The following is an 11,506-nucleotide window of genomic DNA, read 5'->3' as shown; positions in this document are numbered from 1 at the left end:
GTCGTGTCTGGGCTTAGCATGACATCCACCTTGACGACGTGTTGTGCTTCTTCGCGTATGTTTCCGCTGCTAATAACCCTAGCTTTAACAGGTTGGTAATCTTTTCTCTAGATTTGAAACTTCATGCTTCTTTTGGAAACTCTTGTAATGTAATTCTCTGTAATGTAAAATGTGATGGTGATTGTATCTCTGGACTCACCTTCGTGTGAGGTAACCTTATTTGATCCTGTGTATCGGTGGTTTATCGGGACGTTACCCGACAGGCCAAGGGATTATACCGTTTGAAGCACGTTGGAGCCCTCTGGAGTGGACTCGCGTACTTGAGCCGGTATAATTCAGGTTGGTTCTGCCACAGCTGGTATCAGAGCTATAAGGTTGCCCTGGAGATACATTTACCTTAAAAATGCTTTCAGTATAAAAGTTTGACCAACAAAGTATTTGGCAAAACTACGTTGGATTCGTTAAGGATTATGCTTAGTACGTAAAGCCCTAGGGTGATGTTTATAAAGGTAATTACAGGTGGCTATATATATATATAACCCTAATTACCAGCATTACTTTCTGTCAAAACTTAAATTTATGCACAACCCAACCTTACTTTCTGTAACGACATCTTCGATGGTGAGGTAAGGAGGTAAGGATCCTCAGCCAACTGAAGGAGCTTGGCCTTCCCGTCGGTGATGCGAACCGAACGCTGTTTCTCAAGCAGTGGCCTACTTGAGATGCTGCCAATGTACCAACTTCGGTTGACTACATTGGGAGTATATAGTTAGGTAAGGGGGGTATGAACAGCAACATCCCCGCATTTTGCGGTACCCCCGTGAATACGTTATCTCGATAACGTATGTTAACGTTGTCTGTACGGCGGTAATTGTACAGATGCTGTTTCTATAGTAAACAGTAATGATTGGGGACGCTTTCATGACATGCTGGCATGAAAGGTTCAGTATATACATATTGTGTTTTCTGCAGGAATGCTAACCACGATTCGATAGGTTCTGAACGGTTAGGACTATCGACTAGATATTATAGGGAGAGACGTATTTATATTATGCCACCGTACTTAACCACGTAAGACCAAGATTACTTGGCAGTTATTTATGGTTGTGAGGACGTGTAGAACGTACATGCATCCTGACATCTTGGATTGATCTGATTGTCTTGGTTGTTACGTTGATGTACTGAAATATGTGCTTGTATCTGAATGCCTGTTTTGACTTTGTGTGGTAGGAGCCAACGTAATCTGTTAGGCTAACTTAGAGTGAGAATGCCTTTTGTGAATCAAGTGGAATGGGTTATGTTTGAACCCTATCACTGATCCTAGCTTGACCGCTAAATCAAATCCTTGATTTTGCTTTAAATCTGTTTCGGCAGAATCATTGAACTTCTCCTTTGATAGTTAAACCTTGATAACTATCATCAAACCCGTCAATCCATCATTTAGTTATCCATTTATCCTCTCCTGATGTTGTACCTTATCTTGTTGACTATTCTGGTTACAACATCTGAAAAATTGTACCTTCAATTTTTGCTCAGATAATTTTGGATAAATTAAAAAGATGTATGACCATAATTACTTCCGGATACAAATCTTCTGGCGAAAATCATGCATCATAGCATATGTTATCTTTGGTCAATGCATGGTGTTGCATCGTCATCGATAATCCATAGACTGACTAACGGGTGTGCCTCTAGTATAACCTTAGGTTGTCCTCGGTTTCCTAAGTCTATCTTGTTGCTGTTGGCACTACAAGGTTGCTATTCCTCTTTTGTGGTGGTGTTTAATCACATGATCATGTTGCCGTGTCGGGACCTAAGGCCTCATGTGTGCTGCAGCCATATGATTGAGCCATTAGGAGCGCACTGGTGACTAGGTACATGTGACGTAACAACACTGCAAACTCTTCTTATGCAACCTTACTAGTGTCCTAACTTCTAATCTTTGTCTAAGGATATAGGACTACCCAGGTGTTAGTTCCGAGAGAACGGTTGTAGGATGCGAGGCATATGCATCATCAACTCATGAGGGTATGCATCATACTTCATGCATTTCATACGTGCATACATTGCAAGTATCATCATCCTTGCATCATGGTGTATGCATCATTTGGTCAACATTATGGTAAGTGCATTGTGTCATATGCATCATCTTGGTCGTGCATGGGATCCCTCATCCTCATGTTGCACCATCATTATAAACATACATCTCAAACAGTGCATCACATTCATGGTTATATATCGAGCATTGCACTCTGAATTGAAGCATCTTATCATTATCCCTTGATTGCATCGGCATCAATAGGCATGTTGGGCAATCAACCTCACTTAAATCATTCAGGTAATAAACTCTGAGCAGAAATGTTTCAAACATCACTTATCAGTCTCTTCTGTTATCCTTACTTGCTATCCACGAAGTTTCGTGATGAATGTCGCTGACATTTATCGTCCTCCTGTTGTGATCGTAACTCTGTGAGAACTCGATCACCTTTTCCTCTCTTATCCTGTTAAACTCATATAGGTACCATCTCTTCATGCTCTTGTTATGCTCATCTCGTCATGCTCTCGTCGTCAACCTCAACCTTCTCTGGTGTGATTGTTTTTGCCACTTTTGGGGTGTGATTCACTTCTCTTCCCCTTAGAGCCTTTCGTCCGAATCTCGGGACGAGATTCTTTTTAGGGGGGGAGGATGTGACGGTTCGTGTATTTGCAATACCAGATATATTTTGTTAGTGTGAAATATGTGTTTGTTTGTATAAAGCTTATGTGTGTTTGTGTGAAGTTTTTGAAAATTTCAAAGTGCAAGTAAAAAGGAGTATTTTTGTAATTACAGAAAACCTAGGGTTGTTTTTGCAAAATGTGTTTGGATGGGAGGTAATTTCGAAATAAGTAAAGGGTGGTTTTGCAAACGTGTTTTTCATATTTTATTCCCTGTAAAGAAATATATATTTATCCAAAAGTTGCATTTGAAATGTATGTGTTGAAGTGGGTAAAAAGTTTGAGTAAAATGGTAAAAAAATAAGGGTGTTTATGTAATTTTATAAAAGTAAAAGTCCTTTTATGCAAATGTTTGATTTATAAAAGTAACTTTCAAATTTACTCAGGGCTAAAGTGTAAAAAGTGCAAGTCATCATGACATGTCTATCCAATCATTATGACGATTCTATCCCGTCATTATGACATGTCATGAATGCTTGCATTTAAGTCCTGAATTTTATAAAATTACACTTTAAGGACAAAAGCAATTCAAATCCGACTTTTGTTCAAAACTTCATGCGTAAAAATATAAATTTTGAGTTTTTGAATTTGGGCCCTAAAGCAATGTTGTAGAGCTTGAAAAACTCTCCAACTTTTATTTTGGGCATTTCTTCATTTGAGTTTTAAATCAACGGGAAATTTTGTTTTACAGATAGGCCCTTATAGTTTTCTGTATTTACGCAAAGGTCCTTGGGAAAGTCTGTTCATCCTTCTTCTCCTCTGTTCCCTTATCCCTGCCGTCTCCTTCTTTCTTTTCCCCACCGACAGCACAGCTTCCTCCTCATCCTTTCCCTCCCTCTCTCCTCCTCCACTGGTTCGGCACAGGGGCGCCCGGGGCTTCTCCCTTACGGGCAGGCGGACGGCGGGCGGGGGCTGCCCAGGCAGCAGCGGACGCTGGGCGAGTGCGGGGGCCCGAGCGGCGAGCGCGTGACGCGGCAGTGGGCCGCGGCAGCGGCGCGCAGGCGGACGCGGGCCGCAGCGCAAGGCGCGGGCGCGCGCGCGGGCAGCCAGGCGGCCGGCGCGGACGGCCCGAGCGGCGGGCGGCTCGCGAGCGCGGGGCGCTGAGGCGAGCGAGATGGCCCAGCGAGCGGCGGCTCGGGCAGATGGTGGCTCGGCGCGCGGGAGCCAGGGCGACGGCAGCAGTAGGGCTAAGCGCGCGGGCTGGTGGGCCAGGCGGGGAGCGTCCAGGCGGAGGCAGGCCGGCGGGCGTCGCTGGAGGTCGGTCCTTGGCGGCGCAGGAGCTGGAGGCGGGCCCAGGCCGCGATGGCGCGGATAGGCAGGTCCAGGCAGGGAGCGGCGGGCTCAGGCGAGTGCGGGCGCGCGGGCAGCGGGTGGCGCGCACGGGGACGGCTCGGCTGGAGTGGGCCGAGCGCAGGCGACAGCACGCGAGCGCCAGCAGAGCCAAGCAACGGCGCACGGTGGCGTTGGAGCACGGAGACAGTACCCGGGGACGGCGCCGGGCTTGGACGGAGGAGAATGGTAAAGGATTGGCGGCCCAGGGGCTCGCTGTGGTTGGTGAGAGCGTTGCGCGGACGGATGGAAGGCGTGGAGCAAACGCGTGAGCGGCACGCGAACCAAGCGGCGCTGGGGCGAGGCTCGCAGCGTGGCGGCACGGATATGCTGGATGCGAGCGACCCCGAGCGAGCAATGGCGTGCAGGACACGTGCGAGCGCAGCAGGTGCGAGACCCGGGTGGAGGCGAGCAACCCGGAGTGAGCAGTGACGCGCGGAGTGGCCCAGGCGCACGGGTGAGGCAGCAGGCATGCGTGGCAGCGGCACAGGAATGGTTCGTGGGCGATGCCGAGCGAGTGGCGCAAGCATGCGCGTGGTGGCGCGTGGGAGTTGGCGGTATGGGCAGGTATTGAGTGGCCGGAGCAAAACGAACCCACGGGCACGAGCAAATAGTGTTGGAGTGCGACGTGTCGAGCAACGGCACGCGCAGAAGGAGTTGCGATAGAAAGCTTCTGCGCGAGATGCGAGAACGTGATGGCATCGACCCTAACTACGCCCCGGTGATCTCTGATGGTGCAAGAGTGGTCGTGTCGAGGACGCGAGCTCGCTTGCTCGCGAGATGCGCGAGGGGCGGCGAGCCAAAAGAAAGGATGGTGAAGCAAAGGCGACGGTTATAGCGCGGCGAATTCGGAAGGAGTAGCCGTACAGCGGCCAGGTGATCAGGGCAGAAGTAACGCGGCGCGAGTTCGACGCGCAGCGTATGACCGGCGGCGGTGATAGACCGATTCTGAGGGCGTCACAGCGGATGGAGAGGACGGCGGAGTTACAGAACCTGGAGGTCTGAGCGAAGTTGAACCAGCGCGTTCGCGAGTGCGAGCGGAAGCGTTCTACCGGTGGCCGACTCAGCTCGTGAGCAGGAAAACCCTAGGGTTCGCGGAGAAGTCAGTATAGCGAACCCATTCGGCTCCATCGTCTCATCCCATAAGTCCACGACGTCCAGCAACTCCTATTCCTCGTCGATCGCCGAGTAAGACCGCAAATCACCGTGGGGATTACCTCTTCGGCCATTCTCTACCCACTACAATTCCCGGCAAGCTTCTTCGTCACTCATGAAATCTCGTCATCGTCGAGCCCATCTTATCGTCGCCAGTTCTATTCATCGCGGGAATTCACTTTCCGCGTATTCCCCTTCATAACCAAGGCTACCCCAAGGTTTGCCTGATTCACTGAATCTTCTTAATGCCGGCGATTCCTTTGCCGGAATGTCGTCGTTATCCTTCTGTTATTTGTTTTCCCGGACCAGGGACTTGATTGCTATGTTTTAAAAAGTTCTAAGGTGTTCTTTGTAAAATTTCCAAAGCTTTCTGTATTTCAAATTGATGAACTTCTACATTTCATAGATTTTCGTAGGAAGTTCATAAAAATGCAAAATCAGTTTTGTTTGAAACCCTAGGTCGAAATCTACAAGTTTTATGTTGTGATCTTGATTGAAAGTCTTGATTTATGGTCTAGGTTAAGGTTAGGGAATGAATGCTTTGTTTGTACCTTATATTGTATGCATGTGATATGGCGGGAAGATAAATTGTAGAGTGTGATATCTAGTTGATCTTATCACCCTGGTGCTTATATCCTTGCCGTCAAGATATTATCCTTGTCTTGATTGCCGTTTCCTTAAGATCCTTTTCGTAAAAGAATCCCTGTTAGTTTATGTGTTTCAGCTGCTTAGCTTTTACCCCTCTGCGGTTATGCTTCAGCGTTGACTATCAGATCAACCGCTAAGCATCCGTTTCCCTTGAGTCTAGAATGTTTCTGTGTAACAGCTGTCAGTCGATGCTTCTACCATCGGCTGGTTAGCTAATACGGTTGTTACCTTTCTAGTATCGACTATTGCCGATACAAATCTGTTAATCTATCCTACATCGACTACACATAGTCGATGTATCAAAGGTGCACACGCAATCTTAAGATTCTTGCCATCGGCCGATCCAAGCCGATTCTAGTCGTTTACCATATCGGCTATGGTCGATCGATCCTTAGTTTTCCCATCTCCATATCCACACACTCCTATCAGTCGATTTATCGACTGAAAGATCGGCTATCTATATTTATCAGTCATATACCCTTAACCACACTCCAATCGGCTATACGTCACTCAATTATTGTGTTGACGTAATCGAGTCGATATAACCACACTTAGTTACCTAGAATAACACTTAAGCACATCTCAGTTAAGACAACTGTTTTAGGAATCATCCTTCTACCAAAATAATCGATGCTTTCATCGATCACCTAGGAAATTGATACACCTTTCCATCAGCTAAACCCTGTTGTTTCCAATCGGCTTTGTGTAATCTTCAACGAGTAGCCGATTCTAGTTGGTTGTCCCCCTAAAGCTCTGTCTAGGTTTAGATCAGATCTTTTTGGTTGTTATATGAGTAGTATGTTACATGAATGTTGGATTGCAACTTTATTGTGAAGTAAAATAGTTTTGTGTGCACATTTGAATGTAATGTTGCATTGCATGTAGATACGACTACTTCTACAAACGGTACCTACGAATCTCCCAGGAGTCTGCGGAGGATATTCCTGAAGATCAAGTGAACGTCACCAAGGAACTGACTGAAGCCCCGAACCAAAGTTCGGAAGATATTGACATTTCTGACTTCAGTCCCACCAGTAAAGGCAAGCCCCGGACATATCCCATTACATTAATTACACTGCAATCTATACTATCTATTTTATATCTTGCATTAAGTCTAGGAGTTGTGGTGAAACCCTAGATGCATGAATCCTAGGAATCCAATGTAATGCTCCCGAGTCCTTATCGGATAGATGCTTCGCTAATAAGACCGGTAGAAGTCGGGTGATTTCCTGTCACTCGCGCGATATAGGAGTTGCATGTTTACATTTTTGCAACCACTATAAGGATAACGGACAGGGTCATGTGCGGTATCATGACCTGATGGTTTTACCCTGTCTGTGTTGATAAAAGTCTTAAGGTCGAAATGTTTGGTAGTGGTGGCTAAGTTTTTGAAAGTACTAGCCACATGCCGCGAAATATGGTAAGCGGTAAGCCTAGTACCCGATTGGCCCGGCAAGTGGACGCGCTTCCACCACTCGACTTTTATTTTATGTTTACACGCACCGACGTGTGGGAGTACGTTCTGCAAGGCAGACAGGAATACGGGTTTTGTAGTCGCGCTACAGACGTATGTCCTGTACACATTGGGTGTGCGTACGGTCCTGCAGTCGCTTGTGGTGGCCCTGATCCACAACCCGGAATATGAGGGAAACGGTTGCTTGGAACGCCCTGTTGGTATTCCGAGCGTGTGAGTTAGGTTTACCTTGCAAGGTTAAATTCGATTCGAATCGTCCGCCTCTCACGATGCTTGAGACTGCTTATCCCTTTTACCACATTGAGTAAAAAGTGTAATTGTTAATGAGATAATCTTGATGGATGATAATCACTACCTTGCTTGCTTAGTGTAGGAGCTAATCTAGAATAATTACTCAACTAGAAGATGAAAGCTAAAAATTTGAAAGTAGATCATACTCTTTGTTGCTTTTCAGCTGAAAATAAACCCAAAGCCTTACAAAGCCTTCATGAGTCTAGTTACGGGTTAAAGTATACCCAATCCCGGGTAAGCCTTGCTGAGTATTAGTATACTCAGCCTTGCTAGCTTTATGTTTTTCAGGTAAAGCCTTTGAAGACCCTACTCTTCCCTTGTCATGGCCCTGTGCTTTTCCAGAAGATTGGTCCGAGGAATGGGATCCGTCCCCGACCAATACTGATGATCTCGAGTGATGTCGTGTCTGGGCTTAGCATGACATCCACCTTGACGACGTGTTGTGCTTCTTCGCGTATGTTTCCGCTGCTAATAACCCTAGCTTTAACAGGTTGGTAATCTTTTCTCTAGATTTGAAACTTCATGCTTCTTTTGGAAACTCTTGTAATGTAATTCTCTGTAATGTAAAATGTGATGGTGATTGTATCTCTGGACTCACCTTCGTGTGAGGTAACCTTATTTGATCCTGTGTATCGGTGGTTTATCGGGACGTTACCCGACAGGCCAAGGGATTATACCGTTTGAAGCACGTTGGAGCCCTCTGGAGTGGACTCGCGTACTTGAGCCGGTATAATTCAGGTTGGTTCTGCCACAGGTATCGCCTCGGGGGGCAACGTATTCTTTCTCGATCAGATTACCTACTACTTGCACCAACAATCTTGCAGAGTATGAAGCGGCGCATAAAGGTATGGAATTGCTTCTGGAGGCCGGAGCCGAAGCGGTAGAAGTCTTCGGGGATTCAAAATTAGTAATCTCCCAACTCACAGAGGAATACAGGTGTGAAAGTGAGCTACTATTTCCGTTGTGGGTGCAATGCAAGGACCTAATAGCCCAGTTCAGATACATAAATTTTTATTGGATACCTAGGACTCGGAATACAGAGGCCAATGATTTGGCACAACTGGCTTCGGGGTACAAAACCGATGGATCTAATCACTAGGTACACCTACTGGACCAGGGGGATTGGAGAGCCGATATCTTCAATTACTTGAAGGATTCGGCTCGGGGGGCACCCAAGAGGATACGATATAAAGCCATGAGGTATGTCCTAATAGGGGATGACATGTTTTATAAGACCTTGGAGGGGTTGTTGCTTAAATGCTTGGGGCCGGTTGAGTCCAATCGTCTCCTACACGAAGTCCATGAAGGAACGTGCAGAACTCATCAATCGGCTCACAAAATGAAATGGCTGATTAGGCGGTCAGGGTACTATTGGCCCACCATGCTTGAGAATTGTTTTAAGTATTATAAAGGGTGTCATGCATGTCAGAGGTTCGGGAAGATCCAGATGGTACCAGCATCCGTAATGAACCCCATTATTAAACCATGGCCGTTCAGAGGCTGGGGCATGGATATGATCGGCAAAATTAATCCTCCATCTAGCAAAGGTCATCAGTTCATTTTGGCTATCATAGATTATTTCACCAAATGGGTAGAAGCGGTTCCAATGAAATCAGCGGCATCTAGAGATGTTATTCAGTTCGTCAAGAACACGTCATTCATAGATTCGGGATCCCTCAGACCATTACAACAGATGGTGGTTCGGTTTTTATTTCAGAGAAATTCAAGAAGTTTGCCGCCGATATGGGTATCAAGCTGATCAGATCATCTCTATATTATGCTCAGGCAAATGGACAAGCCGAAGCATCCAATCAGAGCCTTATCAAGTTGATTAAGAGGAAAATTGATGAATACCCTAGACGCTGGCATGAGGTCTTGTCAAAGGCATTGTGGGCATACTGTATATTTTGTCATGGGGCGACGAAAACTTCCCCTTATCACTTGGTCTACGGGCAAGAAGCTGTGTTACCATGGGAAATTACGGCCGGGTCAAGGCGCGTAGAGTTCCAGAATGATTTAACAGCTGAAGAATATGCTACTCTGATGAGTGACAATGTTGAGGACCTCACAGAACTCAGGCTTTGGTCACTAGAGAAGATTAAGGAGAATAAAGCTAAAGTAGCCTGTGCATATAATAAGAAGGTCAAACCGAAGGAATTTCAAGTAGGAGACCTGGTCTGGGAAGCAGTATTACCGTTGGGAACTAAGGATGCGGCATATGGAAAGTGGTCCCCAAATTGGCATGGGCCGTACAGGGTTGACCAGGTTCTACCTGGGAATGCATACATGCTTGAAGAATTTGATGGCGTCAAGTTTCCAGTGGCAGTCAACGGTCAACATCTTAAGAGATACTTCCCAAGCATATGGGCCGACGAGCAGTAAAGCCGATGTCACCCATCAGGCTATAAGCCGATATGACCAGTGAGTCATCCATCAGGCAATAAGCCGATATGACCGGTGAGCTTAAACAAGGCGACCCTGGAGTTGTGCGCAAGGATGCGAACCAACGGAACTCGGTGACCCAAGTCTGCAAAGCCGATGACGTTTTGGCAAGACAAGAATGAAAAAGGAGGCCGACGCGTGTGATCGGCCCATACGTTAAAAAAAAAGAAAGAGAGGCACCTCATAAGTCATTAGAATAGCCGATGTAAAACCATCGACTTTAGAGTTTTTAGAGCAATTAAACATGATGGGTTACTAAACAGCCGATGTATGACCATCGACTTTAGGGTCACGACATGTAAATTTGAACAGGTTTTCTGGAGGAAATCATCGATGGCAGCAATGGCGTCGAGACGGACGCGGTCAACTTCAGCAATCACCGCTTCATCTTTTTCGTCTGCCCCCGGCATTACTTGTTTGCTCAGGCCACTCAGCTCGGCCAAATCCACCTTCAGTTCAGCAGTCAAGACTTCTGCCTCCCGCTTGGAACCTGCGATAAGATCCTTTTCTTCCGCGATGCACTGCTTGGTGGCCCGGACATCTTCTCCAGGAGATGAAGCCGTCGGGCGGAGATAGACGTGTCAGCCTTGGCGTCAAGTGCAGCTTTCTTCTTGTTGACCGACTGGCACCTCCCGGCAATGATAGTTCTCGGGAGCGATTGAGAGCGCCGGGTCTCAATCCTATGGCGAGCCTCTGCCACCTTTGCCCAAAAGGAAGGGAGGTACCCGGCCGGCAAAAGCTTGACCTGAAGACTCACAGGGAGCTGGGAGTTGACCTCATCAAGGATTTGTTTCACCGCGCTGGAATGCTGGATCAAGGCGTCAATCGGACCTGATAGAAGATTCTTCATGTGGAGAAGTCGATTGGCAGTGCTAGTCGAGTCCGGTTGAGGGTCATCGGCTTCTAGAATGGCCGACCCAATTGATGTAGGATCGAACGCAAGGAGCTCTGAAAGATTCAGATTCTGGAGGAAAAGCGGGTGAGTAAGGCAGTGCAGAAGAAAGACTAAAGTATTTTGAGAATAAAGCATACCTGTCTTGAGAGAGAAGTGACAATAGCCGATGAGGAAGCAGTCGGCTCCTGAAGGCGCATCCCTTCTGAAGGTTGAACGTTGACAATAGGAGAAGAGTCCGGAGGAGCTACTTCTTCAGAAGAGGGGGCGACAGCCGTTGGGGCAACAGTCGGCTCTAGTAGGCGTGTCTCTCATGCAGAAAGATCGGCGGTGGTCAAGACAGTAGATGGTCCCTCCAGAGGGGAATTGGTGATTGACGTGGTCACGATCGGCTCTTGTGAATCTGATGAAGTGATCGAGACATCAACCAGTGTAGAAGGGCTCTCCAGGACCGTCGCGTCGGGATCACGTAGAGTGATCAAAGCTCTAACGGGCGCGTCCACACCCTCTGGAACTCCTGAAGCTGAATCCTTCTGGCGTGGGGGTTCCTCCCCACTGGA

Source organism: Panicum hallii, chromosome 1, assembly GCF_002211085.1.
Source record: "Panicum hallii strain FIL2 chromosome 1, PHallii_v3.1, whole genome shotgun sequence".
Taxonomy (NCBI): Eukaryota; Viridiplantae; Streptophyta; class Magnoliopsida; order Poales; family Poaceae; genus Panicum; species Panicum hallii.
The sequence above is the reverse complement of the archived record's forward strand: the minus strand, read 5'-3'. Positions refer to the sequence as shown.